Here is a 16,079-nt window from a genome sequence, read left to right as displayed (position 1 = left end):
AATGTTAACAACCCTAGCCCACAACACTAGGCTCATCCTCTATAAATTCACTTAACTGGTTTCTTTCTTTTCCCTATTGCCCCTTTCCTATGCATATCTAATCAGCAGCTAGAATTATTTTTTTAATGAACTTGTAATCGTATTATTCTTCTGATTGAAAATCCTCTGTGACAGCCTTTTGCACTCAGATTGATTCTGAAAACTGTATGTTCTATGATGCTGAATGCAATCTGGCCCCTGCCCATCGTCCCAATTTCAATGCTTGCCAGCTTTTGGTCACGTCTCTTTCATACCCCGTAGCCAAAAGAGGTTTTCTTTTCCTAAATCATGCAAAGCTCTTTCCCCTGATTGGCCTTACTCATCCCTCCTGCCCATGTCAATCTTTCTGCAATATCCATCCAGCCACTCTGCACCTTTGTTGGCTCCTTTCAGACTTCAGCTTAAACTTTCTCCGAGAGGCCTTCCCTAACTACTCAATCTGAAAAATTTCTTCTATTCTTCACCCTCACCATTTTTTTTTTCATATCTGGCATGTATTGTGTTTTCTAATTAAATAGTTGACTATGTCTTACCGGTATATTGCCTATTTCCTTCAAGAAGACAGGGTCTATGACTATGTTAATCACAGTATACCGAAAGAATTGTATAGAAATTTAGCACATGGTCCAAGCTGGATAAAATATTCGTTAAATAAATAAATGAAAAGTGCTCAAATAATTAATGGAATGAATATGGAGTTTTATTAAACATTAATGGGGAAAATTAGAGGCCACATAGTCTCAAATCTTTTATAAAATATTATTAGCTACATGTATTGCATACCTACATCTGCCAGGCAAAGTATATAGGTATATAGGTATTCTGTATATAGTATATACAGAAAATCTGCAACTTATATGTAATTATATACATTTTTCTAATTAAAAACATGAGGCTCAAATAGATTAAGTAATGTGCTTAATTGTCCAACTTGTAAACAGCAGAGTCTCTAGATCTGTGAGATTCTAGGATCTTCCTATAATACCACAGTATGGCCATTAATGTAGATTAGACATTATGTATTCAAAGCATCAATTTCTCTGATGAGAAACTGAGGTACAGAGAGACAAAATGCCTTACTGAATGCCATGCAATTACCAAGTAAGAGACAAGGCTTCTGGACTTTCAATCCAAAGTGCTTTTATCTCCCCTGCGTTGAAATACAAATAGCAGTTAAAACAATAGTTAATCATTTCAGAAAATCTTAATAACTTATCTTGTTCAAGCAGGAGGTCTACAAATAATTTACACTATTGTTAAAGAGTTTTTCTTTCTTCCTTAGAGGGATTATGTCTCTTCAGTGTTTTAGGTTTTTGAAAGGTATTATATTAGCCTTTGTCATTTGACACTTTTTGAAATACAAAAAAAAAAAAAAAAAATCCAAGCATATTGCAAAAAATATGTGTTCTAATTAATGATTACTTTTTGTGTCCTTCAAATTTTCATCAAATTCTTTTACTATCATGTAGAAAAATGCAATATTATAAAAATAGATTTTCTCATATCAGACTTCACTTTATTTGTAAATCTGAAAGCTATTCTAAAAACAGGGAGGGTATGTGCTATGGTGAGTGCTGTGATAATTCAGGATAATTACTGAAAGATATCTAACCAGTTTACCTGAGATCAATATTATGTCAGTCTCTGTAGCATATTTACATTTTTCTGAAAAGGTTATTACCATTTTATCTATTATAAGTGGCATATTGTATGTTTTAATAAAGGTATTTTGAAAAAGCAGACTTTCCAAAAACCAAATAACAGCAAAACAATGTCAATAGCATTTGTAATAAATATATAACACTTATTAAGGAAATAATATGTGGCAAGCCCTGTGCTCTGATCATTTTTTTAAATGATCTATCTCATTTAATCTTCACAATAACCTCATACCAGAAAGAGAAGACCTTTATTATTCTTTTCTCTCATGAGAAAATTGTACTTCAGAGACTTTAATTAACACCAGTGACTTCCTAGCTGGTAATGAAAGAATTATCATTCTGACCTGGATCTTCTTGGATCCCAAGTCCATAAACTTATCTAAAGCAATGAAATTGAACATTAAAACAATGCCTTTAGAAAGAGCAATATTTCTGAAAACTGTTGGAATATTCTTCAGAGGTTCCCCAGTGTGTGTTGAAGGGTTGAGAATCATTAACCTACATGAATACCTTCTTAAGTGCTTGCAAACAGGAACAAAGTAAGTTATACAGGTTTCCTCCAAATCAAGTAAACATCATTTTATATATACTGGATCAAAGATTCATCTCAACTTCCTTGAGCTGAACAAGCATGGGTACTGAAGTGGGTGGGAAAGGAGGAGTGTTTCAAATAGAAGGAATCATGGAGGGAAGAGAAAGAAGGGTGCCTTTTTAAAAATGAATTTATTCAATGTGATTAAACCTTATAGTAAGGTGGGTCAGTTAAACTCTCCTTCACCTGATAACCTTTGCAAAAGCATTATCATTCCTTCTCCCAGCTCTCTGTCATTGAATTTCCCATCTCTAAAGTAATTCTTACCTTGAAATAATAAATCTTACATTATAGTATTGATGTGAGAATTAAGCATATCAAATGTACTACTATTTAAGCAGAAACTTACTATATAATGGTTAAATGGCTAAAAGAAAGGGTGAATGGGAGGACATTGGAAACATGAACTTGACAGGTAGGCATGAGGACAAGAGTGAAGAGGACAAGGAAATTCTGCCATATCAGGAGTTTCAAATTAATTCTGAACAGGCTATTATTAAAAAAAAATCCTTACTGCATGACAGAATTTATAATGAAAAACAAATGTATAATCACATTTTTGTGATTTATATAAATCATTCTTCTGTGTGATTTGTGTCATTTGTGTAAATCACTATTCTGTTCTGTACTGCCAGATTTGATATGGATTAGTGGATTCAGGGAGACAAGAGAATCTGGTAAACAATGTATACAAACTATTTTCAGTAATCCAAACATGAAATTATTAGGGCTGAAAAAAAATTCAAAGCTTTAGGGATGGAAGAGAGGAATGCAATTGATATTTAGGAGGTAAAATAATAAGTTATAGTGAACAATTGCATGTGGGCTTAAAAAGTAGCACTGGAAAAATCCAGGTTTCTGTCTTGGGTATTATTTAACTAGATAATGGAACTGGAGAGAAAAGTAATGAGTTAAATTTTGTTCATGTTGAGGTTATAAAACAGTCAAGAAAGAAGTGCAAGGATAGGAAGCCACTGCTCTTTTAGAGTAAGAATGTTAATGTTTTTATTTTGAAAAGACATATCTCTGATCAAAGGGAAAAATATTTCATACCCTATTAATACTCCTCAATATATGTTAAATGCAAAAATGGGCTCCATCAATAACACAACTCCAATGGAATAAGAAATGAAATCACACTGATTGTGTTTATATTAAATTTGTTCACCTAAATCCTATGCTATTTTCCTATAAGCTAAGAAAGTTGGGGGGTTAAAAACATGAATTTATTAATGTGATTGAAGATGCATGTTTTTGCTTTGCCCTTATGATGTAGGAAACACCTGTAATCTTTGAACTGCATAAGACGCAGCAACTGACTCATAAATATACAAAGAGTCAATCCCCTTACTGTTTCATAAAATAGTCATGAATTTTAATCTCTGTTCATAATGAAGTTATTCTAAGAACAATAAGAATATATTTAATTCAAAAAATGAAAATGACAAATTCTGGGACACATCATTATACTATGTTTACACTGATGAAAAGTGACCTCAATATCCAGGATCCTGAGACTCTGACATGTTGAAGGGTTTGAAAATGTATGTTTTCTCAAACTAAATGAATAACTGATTAGAAGAGTTCATAAAAAAAGCTGAGGGAAGTTCTGTGAGTCTTTCATTACCCTATCAGTTAAAACTCTCTGTTGTAGATAATAGAAAATCAAATTCAAACCAGTTTAAGAAAAAATAAAAATCTTCAACAAAACAAGGTTGAGTGTAGCTTTGGGGTGGATAAGTTCAGAATCATCTTGGGCTGCTTCTATCAAGTTGCTGCCACTCCTAAGTACTACTTAGTTGCCCCAGATTCCTTCAGCTTTACATCAATCAAACCAAGTGGATGAGAGTTTGATTTCCTTATAGAAAATTAGTCATCATTAAGTTTGACTGACCTTACTTGAATTGGTGCCCCTCCCTAAAGAAAGAATCATAGCAAGAAAGATGGAATATGCTGATTGGCTTTTCCCTAGTCACATGCTCCAACTCTGGTGCCCAGAAGAAATGAGACCAGCTTCACCCAAAACATGAGCTGAGGTCAGAGTAATGATATTTCACAAAGCAAAATTAAGGACTGTTTATAGATGAAGAGGATGTTGATGCTGTACCTCAAAATATTAAATGCCCATGCAGTATAAACAACTTGGAACTGTTCCTGGAACATACCAAGGACAGAAAAAAGTTTATTTGATCAGTATATCTTAGGAAATTCTCTAGAATTCTATATCTGCTGAATTTATCAAGTCAGTGTAATACACAAGCAATAATAACACAAATAATTTATCTCCATGTGAACAAGTAATTCATTCAGGTTGATATATAAGTACCAAATGAACCTGAAATAAAAGTGTACCTATATATGATCATTAATAAGATACCACTTTCATTCATTTCACTTTTCATTTTAAAAGTTACTGCCAATTGGTGAGGGTAGAATGACAAGGATCTCATATACAGAAAAAAAAGGGAAATTATTATAACATTTCTGCAGAGCATCTGTCAATGTAAATCAAGATGCTCAATATTGCACAATAGTGAAACATTGGAAAAAATCTATATTTCAAACAATGGTTAGGTACATTATTATATACTCCAGTGATGTTTAATACTACAGAATCATGCCAAGTTTTGAAGACTATGGCGATACATGAGGAAGTGCTTATGACATAAAGTGAAGCTAAGTACCTGAGACAATTTTTCATTTCTTGATCTATTTTTTTAAAATATCACTTTTTATTTTAAGATTTCATTTATTTATTTGACAGAGAGAGAGCACAAGTAGGCAAAGAAGCAGGCAGAGGGAGGGTGAGAAGCAGACTCTCCGCTGAGCAGGGAGCCCGATGCGGGGCTTGATCCCAGGACCCTAGGATCATGACCTGAGCCAAAGGCAGCTGCTTAACCAGCTGAGCCATCCAAGCACTTTTTCTCTCTCTACTTACATTTGTTGCAAATGTTTTTATATACTTACATATCTTGCATATGTATGTATACACGTACATTACACACACATGTGTACACATTGGCAAGAAATGTACAAAATAGTACTTATGACTTTCACTAGATCATCAACAAATTGAGAAGTCTCCATATCATATTTCAAATGTCCTTCAAGAAATACAGCTTACTTTTATAATTAAAAAAGTCTTGCTTCTTCTTATACTAAATATTAACAATAGATGACCACTGTCTCTTTTCTAAATCTTTACAATAACCTTCAAACCATTCTCCCCTCTGAATCCCTGCTTCATATACATTCTCCTGATATTGCCATTTATCTTTCTATAGTGTATACCTGTCTGTAATCCCTCCACATATTAAAATTCTCAAGGTTCGGTTCTGTGGATGGCTCAGTTGGTTAAGTGTTAGGCTCTTAATTTTGGCTCATGATGTGATCTCAGAGCTGTGAGATCAAGCCCTGTGCTGGACAGGGAACACGTTTATGATTCTCTCCCCCTCTCTATGAACAAACAAACAAACAAATACATAAATAAATAAAATCTTCAAGGTTTTCTGGTACTGACTAGATCAGTAATCTCTGTGATATTATATAAAAGGTTTTTCACAATTTGCCATCAGCAGTTTCATATCTTGCTTTTGTTCATCTGTATACCTATAACTATGGCTCCAATACTCCCACAAAAGCCAACATGCTTGGAAAATTACACAATTTTATCACTCTGGTTTTTGGCTTATGCCATTCTAGATCCCAAAATGTCTTTTCCTCCCCTTCCCAGCTGCTAAGGCCTCCTATTTCTACTATATTAAACTTTCCCCAATTTCTCCACCCCAGGTAGACTTAGTTTAGCTTCTGTAAATCCAAGACTGGCAGGTTGTGTAATCTTTATCCTGTATCCCCCATGCACAGAAAAGCAAAACACTAATAAGTATTTGCTAAGTGAACAACTAAATGAATACCTATAGTCAAAACGAAGTCATGAAATGCTTTCAGAATCCAAAGGAATAATATTCCTTATTCCTTCTGAGAATTTAATTAAACAGCAATTAGAACACAATTCCTCTTAGATATACCACCACTTGTTTCTTTTAACTTAGTGTCGATGGCATCCATTCTCCCAGCTCTTTGCCTTCTTGCTTTTGATTCCTACGTGATGTCCTTCTTTGTATCCCACACTCTACCCACAGATGCCTCTCAAAATATATTTTCTTCACCTACATTTTCCTCTAAGAGAATTATATAATCTCAGTTTATCTATGAGCCCAGATCATGATAGTTCACAAATTTTATTTTAGCTCTAGATTCATATTTTAAATTTTGCTTGACAAACACAGATTAGTTCAGTGCTTAAAACTCACTATTGCATCATCATCACTATTCTTTTTGTAATACACATCACTTTTTCTAGCAATAAAGCCTATGAGTAACCAACATCTTTCTTTTTTAGCTCTCCCTCATTCCATACCAGCAATTCTCATGTCATCAATTCCCTGATGTCATGCCTATATTTTCCTTTTCTGTCTATGCTTTCAAATTTCTATTTTCTAGTGCCTAATTCAATTCAAGTATTTAGTTACCTCATTTATATCCTTAAAGTCCAATTTGCTTGTTCTTGTTTGCCAAAGCTTCTTAAAAACACACTTATCTCTATTATTTTACATATAGTAGTAGATGTAATTTTCAGCAAATCTCCCCAACTTCTAAATTTTCAATTGCTTAAGGGTTGAGTCTAAACTCCACGTGTACTTCCATTTTTATCTTATCAACCAGGTCTCATCACAGTAGACAGCATATAGGAAGTGCTTAATATATGTTTGTGAAATGAGTTAGTCTTCATAAATTAGGTCAGCGGTATTTCTGTCCCCAAACCATCCATGTGAATGGTTGAATCATTAAATATCACTGGTCCTAGTGCTTGCTACATACCACATAGTCATAATTCATATGAGTTTTACAAAAATGAAAGACGAGCAACTATTTTGCTCCTCAACAAATGGTATTGGAGTTTTTCTCCATTATGACTACTCTCATGATTTTGGCCATATACAAGGAGTGCTAAGACAACTGCCATTCAGAAAGTCACGGGGTAGATTTTTATGAATTTGTATTTCCTTCCCCAGGCAGATGCTGTATTATAATAATATAGACAATAAAGAACTTTTATTAGCCCTATTCTCTCAAGCCTAAAAGAGTTGGTAAAATCTAAATTCTTTATTCCCTCCATGGAGTAATATTATCATAGAGTTACAGCTGCTATAAGTGAAAGTCTATGTAACATACATTATTTAGAAATTATTCTTAAAAGTAATAGAAATCATCTGGCTATCCATTCCCTCACTCACTATAGCCAGATTTATGAGTTTGTGGGCTCAGGATTGCCTACATTTTATGAGTATTGACATAAGAGGAGACATGAAGAAATATACTTTACTGACATGCTATTTTGATCAGACACTGCTTCTTTAATCTTCACAGCATCCTTAAAAGATAAGTGGTAAGAAAACTTCCAAAGATATATTCCATGAGATAATGAAAATATACTCAATTGGCTCCCCACCTCAGCTCAGCCCTTGTTTTCAAAAAGGAGAGGGCTAATGTTCTTGTTTTCCATTGGAAAGGGAAAGATTGATTTAGAATTGATGGTTTCATGATCAGTTGAAGCTTTCTCAGTGTATCATCAATTACATACATGGAAATTTCACTGTCTTTTTTTATGCTTTATACTGTAATGAAGACTGAATGAAAAAAATATATACCATTTGTATACTATGCAGCCATCAAAAGAAACGAAATCTTGCCATTTGCGACAACATGGATGGAACTAGAGCGTATCATGCTTAGCGAAATAAGTCAAGCGGAGAAAGACAAATATCATATGATCTCCCTGATATGAGGAAGTGGTGATGCAACATGGGGGCTTAAGTGGGTAGGAGAAGAATCCATGAAACAAGATGGGATAGGGAGGGAGACAAACCATAAGTGACTCTTAATCTCACGAAACAAACTGTGGGTTGCTGGGGGGAGGGGGGTTGGGAGAAGGGGGGTAGGGTTATGGACATTGGGGAGGGTATGTGCTTTTGGGTAAATTGGAAGGGGAGATGAACCATGAGAGACTATGGACTCTGAAAAACAATCTGAGGGGTTTGAAGTGGCGGGGGGGTGGGAGGTTGGGGTACCAGGTGGTGGGTATTATAGAGGGCACAGCTTGCATGGAGCACTGGGTGTGGTGAAAAAATAATGAATACTGTTTTTCTGAAAATAAATAAATTGGGGAAAAAATATATATACCATTTGTCATTAATCCGGAATTAATAAAAGCCTGCAATTTACTTGGTATAATTCTTGGACCTCAGTTATTACATTATGGTAGGGTTTTATTGAATTTCCCTGTCAGGGTCACACCTTGGGGTCTCCCAACCCAAAATTTGGTTTAGATGTTGTGACTGATGATGCTACACACATATGCACACTAAGGGGATGTGAAAATATTTATTGCTTATAAGCTGGAACTTTTTAGGAGATAGCAGTGTGGGCTCATGCAGGTCTGAAAATGGCCCGAGAAGCAAAGAAAGAATGAATTTGGGGTTTTAATGGCACTTAGATTTGGGGCTTAGATTATAGATCCTGCATGGCTTGACTTTCCTGCCCTGACCAAAGGCTTCCTCCACCACCACCCCACAGCTTGTTCAGCTTTGAGGTAAAGCTCAAGGGGAAGAGATTGCACTTTAAATCTGTCAGCAGCTAAACACTAAAATTGCATTTTAGTCCCATTTTATATGTTAGAAAATTTTCCATAGGTCAGAGAGCTAACTAGCTGAAGATCACAGAACTTTCTTGTCAGAACCAGAATTCCTCTCAGAAGACAATTTTAAAAGACTTGGGTTGTTTTGTTTCGTTTTGGTTTTGTTTGTTTGTTTGTTTCCACCATACCTGCATTACCTTCCTCAGAAGGAAGTGACTTGATTAAAAACTAATCTGAGTTGCTTTTGTATTTCCATTTGAAAATGTTTCTGAAGATTTGCTGTGCTTGGAATGGACCTAAAAAGGAGTTGCAATTCAAATATCTGCACTTCCTAATATGGACGCGATGTGTCAGATCAGGACCTACTTTTGGAAATCATTGTCATCTAAATAGTAGAATATTTTAATATATGATTATTAAACTCTAGTACTCTAGCTCTTTCACCAACCCAAACAAATCAAGCAATTCCTACCAGCTGTGCTGCATGTTGTAACAAGAAGATACAATGTCTTTGTTAGGTCAACTTCACTTATTCAGAAACAGTGGGGGTTCAGCAAAGAGTCAGGGTTCCAATGCCTGCAATAACTTTACTTATCTAGCTTTTGACTCCTACTGCTTAGGTCCTCCTTCTGGTGCTTGCCTATATAAAAGACTCATCTCCTACCTCCTTGAAAGCCTGGCATTACTGCTTCTCCTTCACACATGTTCTGAGGTTGATGCTGGAGCAGTCTATGCTTTCTGGTCTCTGCTTTATCAAACATACCCTACCCACAGTTTATATCATGGTATATCTCACCTGCATCTACCCACTACTAGGAACATCAGAGGAAAGGAACCATTATTGAGATCCTACAGCTTGAAATATCATTCACTGGAACAAAAAGACAAAACTCAACTCTGTATGCTAGGTTCCCCACCTCTGGCCCACCTATTCCTCAAGAGGCTTTCTTACCCAGACAAAAAAGTAGAAAACTCATTTCTTTTTTTTATTTTTAAGGGTTTTTTTTGTTTTGTTTTGGTTTGGTTTTGTTACTGTTTTTGTTTGTTTGTTTGTTTGTTTTTAGCAGTACTCATTTTTTTTTAAGTAACTACTGTCTTTCATATCTATATTTACATGTGATCCTTGTCATAGAGTCTTTGAGGTACTACTTCTTGGGATTTTCAGAATTTTGAAAGGTTAAGCCCTGTATAACAGTCTTAAGAATTTGACAAATGGCCAGGAAGAATCTTTCTCACAATTACTAATGTTTTATAACCTGTACTGGTTCTTTCTGATTCATTGTCAATATACTCAGATATGTCTGATAAAAGATAAATTCTACCCTTACTGTCTCCATTTAATTATAGGAAGTAAATTTAGTATCCTCAATTCTAGAAATCTTCTCATTTTATAGAAACACTAAATCCATCAACAGTGTATATCAATGATGGACTCATGTAATTTTCTAATTCATTTTCTTCCCCAGGACTTCCCCAATGGTAAATGGAATCTGCTTTGTGGGGGTCTAGAAACTGGAATAGAGTTTGTACTTTCTAATTTAAACACACAATATAAGAGAAAAAAACAAATGAATTATCATTTTTAAAGATTTTTAAAAATTCATTTATTTGAGAGAGAGAGCACAGGAGGCAGAGGGAGTAGTAGACATCATTGAGCAAAGAGCCCAGTGCAAAGGTTCAGTCCCAGGACCCTGGAGATGATGACCGATCTGAGCCAAAGGTAGAGGCTTAACTGACTGAGCAATCAGGAATTCCCCAAATGAACTGTCTTTATGCACTAAGTAGCTGAAGTTCCTGGAAGGTTAATCTATACACCTCCTAGGAGTTAAGTACCAAGAATTTACCTTTTTAATTATATGTAATATGATCATCTTTTCATTGCACATGCTCTCAATTTTCTTTTTCTGGTTGAATATGTCTCTCTGACTCCTTATCCTTTCCTCATCTGTATTGGTATTTCCAAGCAAAACATCTTCACCCAAAGGAGTTTCTTCCAACTTACCTTCTTCTCCCTTCATGACTAGGCCCTATCACTTCTTTGTGCTGCATTTTCTTTCTTTTCCTTCTCAATTATTTTTTTGTTCTTAGTTTACCAAAGTGTTTGCACAACTCTTCTCTTCTAGAACATCTTGGTTCTCCTCTGACTCCCCCTTAACCTAATGTCCCATCACCTTTCTCGTATGTTCAACTAAAGTTGAATTATGAGAAATCCTTTATGAAAAAAGATGGAATATGAAAATCTTTCCTTATGATATTAATTACATCTTGTAATCTCTTTGAATCTTAATTTCCTCTTCCAGGAAAAATGTGGTTTTTTTAGTTGAAAGATTATAATAAATTATTAATTCAAAACAAAAAGGAGAAAGATAAACATGATTTTAAAATGTAAAGGTAATTAAGTTTTGTCTCCTATGCATTACTTCTTTTTCTTCTTGGCAGAATAAAAAAGGGGCAATACTGTTGCCAAAGGTTTGGGATGTAAATGTGGTTAAAAGATCTGAAGAAGAGTAATGGAATGATCCTCATTCCTTGGCACTCACTAGTCATTAAATCAATGTTTGTCAAGGAATTTTCTAGAAGAAACATTTACTATTGTGTCTTATATTTTACCACAAGAGTGGTAAGGATCAACTTCAATACTATGCAGTCCTCATTGTGCAACTTTTCATTTTCAACTGTCCTTCACTACAAATATGTAAGAAAAGAGGTAGATTTTTCCCTAAATTGTGGATCCTGTCTTCCTTTGTTACTTTTAATTTGGACCTCAAAGTAGCTAGTTTTATTATTGTTCATTATTGCCTTGTGATATGATCTTTATTATCATCATGTTGCACTCATAAAATAAAGGCTACTTTAATATTCACTGTCACCTTTCTCGGAAGAAATGTTATGCCTTCCAGAATCATGAAATAAAATCAATAGCTGATCCTGAAAGAGATTAACACCATAATGTGATATCTGCCCAAACCGTAATGCCTCATCTAATAATATATGCTTTTCTTCTATCTGATTTAGAGATTATAGAAATCAAACTGAATGATCATTATAACCTAGGGTCTATGTAGGCAAACTGATAGATGCCATCGTTATTGAAATTAGAAAAGGTATAATTAGCTAAACTTATTTTAAAGCATTTATAATTTTAGTCATCAGGGTAGTTCTGAAAACATCTATAAAATATCTCAAGGACCAGGAATTCATAATACTTGGTATTGAATCAAAATACAATATGCTAAATACCTGTTATCTTGGGCTCAAAAACAAATGAGTATGAAGTACTCTGTTAATAAGTAGAATCTGTTAAGAGACACCAATGTGAATAGTGATCAAAGAACATCAGTGAGAGTAAAATTGTTTAAAAAAATGTTAAAACTGGGATGCCTGGATGGCTCAGTTGGTTGGACGACTGCCTTCGGCTCAGGTCAGGATCCTGGAGTCCTGGGATCGAGTCCCACATTGGGCTCCCAGCTCCACGGGGAGTCTGCTTCTCCCTCTGACCCTCTCCTCGCTCATGCTCTCTCTCACTGTCTCTCTCTCAAATAAATAAATAAAATCTTTTAAAAAAATTTTAAAAAATGTTAAAACTGGGGCGCCTGGGTGGCTTGGGGGGTTAAAGCCTCTGCCTTTGGCTCAGGTCATGATCCCAGGGTTCTGGGATCGAGCCCCGCGTCAGGCTCTCTACTCAGCAGAGAGCCTGCTTCCCCCTCTCTCTCTGCCTCTCTGCCTACTTGTGATCTCTGTCAAATAAATACATAAAATCTTTTAAAAAAATGTTAAAACTTTTGGGGTGCCTGGGTGGCTCAGCAGGTTAAAGCCTCTGCCTTCGGCTCAGGTCATGATCCCAGCGTCCTGGGATCAAGCCCTGCATCGGGCTCTCTGCTCAGCAGGGAGCCTGCTTCCTCCTCTCTCTCTTTCTCTTTCTGCCTGCCTCTCTGACTACTTGTGATCTCTGTCAAATAAATAAAAATAAAATCTTTTAAAAAAAAAAGAAGAAAAAATGTTAAAACTTTTCTCTTTAATAATATTAGCCATCAAAATTATAGCTTATACACAAATCAAAAATGTTTTATGATAATTTTGCATACAATGTTAAGAGAATATCAAGCTGGAAAATGGAAATATTCTTAGATTTCACACATTGAACTTACAGAGTTGATATTTTTACATTATTTTCCCATGATATCTTCAATTATGAATATAGGTATAAAGAATATTTATCATACATTTCTGGGAAAATAAGTCAGACATAATTTTATTAGGATACCTCTTTTTACTAAAGTATTATTTTGAAGGATTCTAAAATCATTTTTTGTATAAAAGGAAAAGATTGTCTTCTGCGTACTTCTTTTTTTTAATTTTTTCGACAATCTGCACAAATATAATTGAGTAATCATAGTATTTTGATATCACAAAGAATCAGTAGCTGAGTTATTAAACTACAAATAAAAATCACTTATTTTGTTTTAATCTTTATAATGAAAATTGTTTCCTATAAAAAGTTCAAAGTGTGCTTACTACTTCCTTGGATTTTTAAAGAGGTAATGAGCAGTAAACTTAGCAATTGCTCATACATATTACTAAATGTCATTCATTGAAGAGCAGCAAACTATGAAGAAGGAAAGATACCATCAATTAAGGGGAGAGACTTTTGTCCGATTTTATACTCCATGAGTTCTCATTCTTCATTGTAATGCTTGAATAATTTTATGCACAGCATTACAAATAAAGGTAGAAATTTCTTGAAGTCTGTTTGACTTTGGTTTAATTGAAATGCCTCTTCTACAATCTCGTGTGCTAATTCAACCAGCAAACTTGATGTGCTTTTAAATGATACAAAGCTAGATAGTATATCACAATTTGCAAATGATACATCATGATGTTAAGAAAAATCTGTGTTGCTCTTACCAATCCACTGGCTTGGGTTTCTGTAAATCTTTTTTATCTGCACCAATAATTACTGTACTTCAGCAAGGCAGCTTTAATTAAATGTCATCCTTTAAAATCAAGAAACACTTACAAGGTCAAGTAGGTCTAGGGTAAAACTAAAGTTTGCTCTCAAATCATGGATTACTTGATATTCTGCTATAAAGAAAAATTGTAAATGGGGCATACATAATTCTCCTCATACAATTTTAATGAGATTTTGACCAGTTCGAAATTGTTTCCTCTGTATAACTTTGCATCTGTTAGTTGAACGATAATACTTTCTTACTTTTGATTATAAAAAGCATTTCCATAGGAAAGTATTTCATGCAGTAAGTCTGATATTTTCTATTTTTTATGAAAAGCATTTTCTGAGACTTATAATCAGTTTTTCCAAACAAAGTAAAAGAACTACCTGGGTTACAATTCCCACCTCCTTTGTAGAAGTTCAAAAGATAATTTTGTTAACTGTTTCACTCTATTTATGTGAATGTGTATGTATGAAATTATATGAGATATGTTGTACAGTTTCTGAAATGTTAAAGGGATAACCAGATCACATGTTGATTTCAATTGTTTGGGAAAAATATGAACCTAGAAATATTCAGTACTTACACACTGAAAACAATACCGTCATTCTTTCATTCAACTCTTTTAATCTGTATCTACTATATGTATGTGGAAGTGACATATAAAGAAATGAACAATTAATTCTATAGGGATAGTTAGACTTCATGCATGTGCTGCAGTTCTAAAAAACATATAATAACATTTATTAATTACTTTAATGCAAAAACGACATCATATGAACATATGAATGAACATATCGTTCATCCATCAGATGAACAATAAGGACAAGCCTGGCTCTAGATCACTCAACTCATTAATGGTGACCGTGGTATTTGAACCCAGCTAGTGGGACTCTAGAGTGTAAAATTGTAAGCCTTAAGCTCTTCAGCTTCTAATAGGTAAAAATTTGCAGTTTGGACAAAACAGGATTTGAAAGACTGTCATATAAAATGGGAAAGCATGAGAAAAGGTTTTTTCCAGCTTCATCTCAAATTCTGCATTAAGTCATATGCAGTGTTTATATGCATGCATTCTCGTCTCTGTATCTTTGTATATACTCTCACTCCATTTAGAAACCTCTCCCATCTTTGGCTTTTCCAATATCCGTTAAAACCCAACTCAATAACCACACTGTCATTGTCTTTCATCTCCTATCTCTCCTCTGTTCCCTTAAAGTGCCCTATGCATATTACTTTATTGAATTTAACACGTTTTCTAATTAGTTAAATAATTATCACCAGTGTCTCACACAATAACTAACCTAGTAAGTACTGATAAGATTTTGTTGACCTAAATTAAACTTAAGCATGGACCTTGTCTTTTTATTGTTTTCTTTTCAGCCTGCTGCATATTAGAAATTCTGACTTTTAATGACTAAGCGAATGAATGAACGAATGAATGAATGAGTGGGTTATATGTATGCTGGACATGTGCATGTGACTTAGTCCGCGAGGCCTGAGTCTGAATCCCATTTCTACCATTTAATTGGCATTTGATGCTTAGCAGCTCAGCAGATGCTCAGCTTCCTTAAGCCTCTGTTTCTTTATCTACTGAGAAGGGAAAATAAAAACTATCTTCCCATATGATCACCAATATAGAATGAGATAATGCATGTGAAATGATCACTATAGCAATCAATAGAGAGTCAACATTCCATATATGTAGTTATTAGGTATTAACTAATTAGGCATTAACCTAGTTAGGTTTTTGGTATTATTATCCGTGGTATCATGAATATTATTATTTTTATTCCTTAAACATTCCCCAAACCTGATTCTTCAACAATTGTCTAGGTATAGCAATGAATTAGGAACATTTACAAACTAGTCAATATAAACATTAAATAGGCAATATAAGATTGAGAATTTTTAATGTTTCAAAGGAAAAAAGAAGTTCTAAAAACAAATGTGAACATCTTTTACAGGGGAAACTGCAGAGTTAGAAGTCGACCTAATTTGAACAAGTTTCATATGACTACCAAGCTGTCCATTGATATTCATTTACTAGAGACTACTAAATTGTTCCACACTTCTGGAAAAAAAGTCATTTAAATTTCCTTTTCATTATGTATACTGCCTTTGAGAGACCAGGGGCCTTC

Source organism: Neovison vison, chromosome 2, assembly GCF_020171115.1.
Source record: "Neovison vison isolate M4711 chromosome 2, ASM_NN_V1, whole genome shotgun sequence".
NCBI lineage: Eukaryota > Metazoa > Chordata > Mammalia > Carnivora > Mustelidae > Neogale > Neogale vison.
This window is presented reverse-complemented; position numbering follows the sequence as displayed.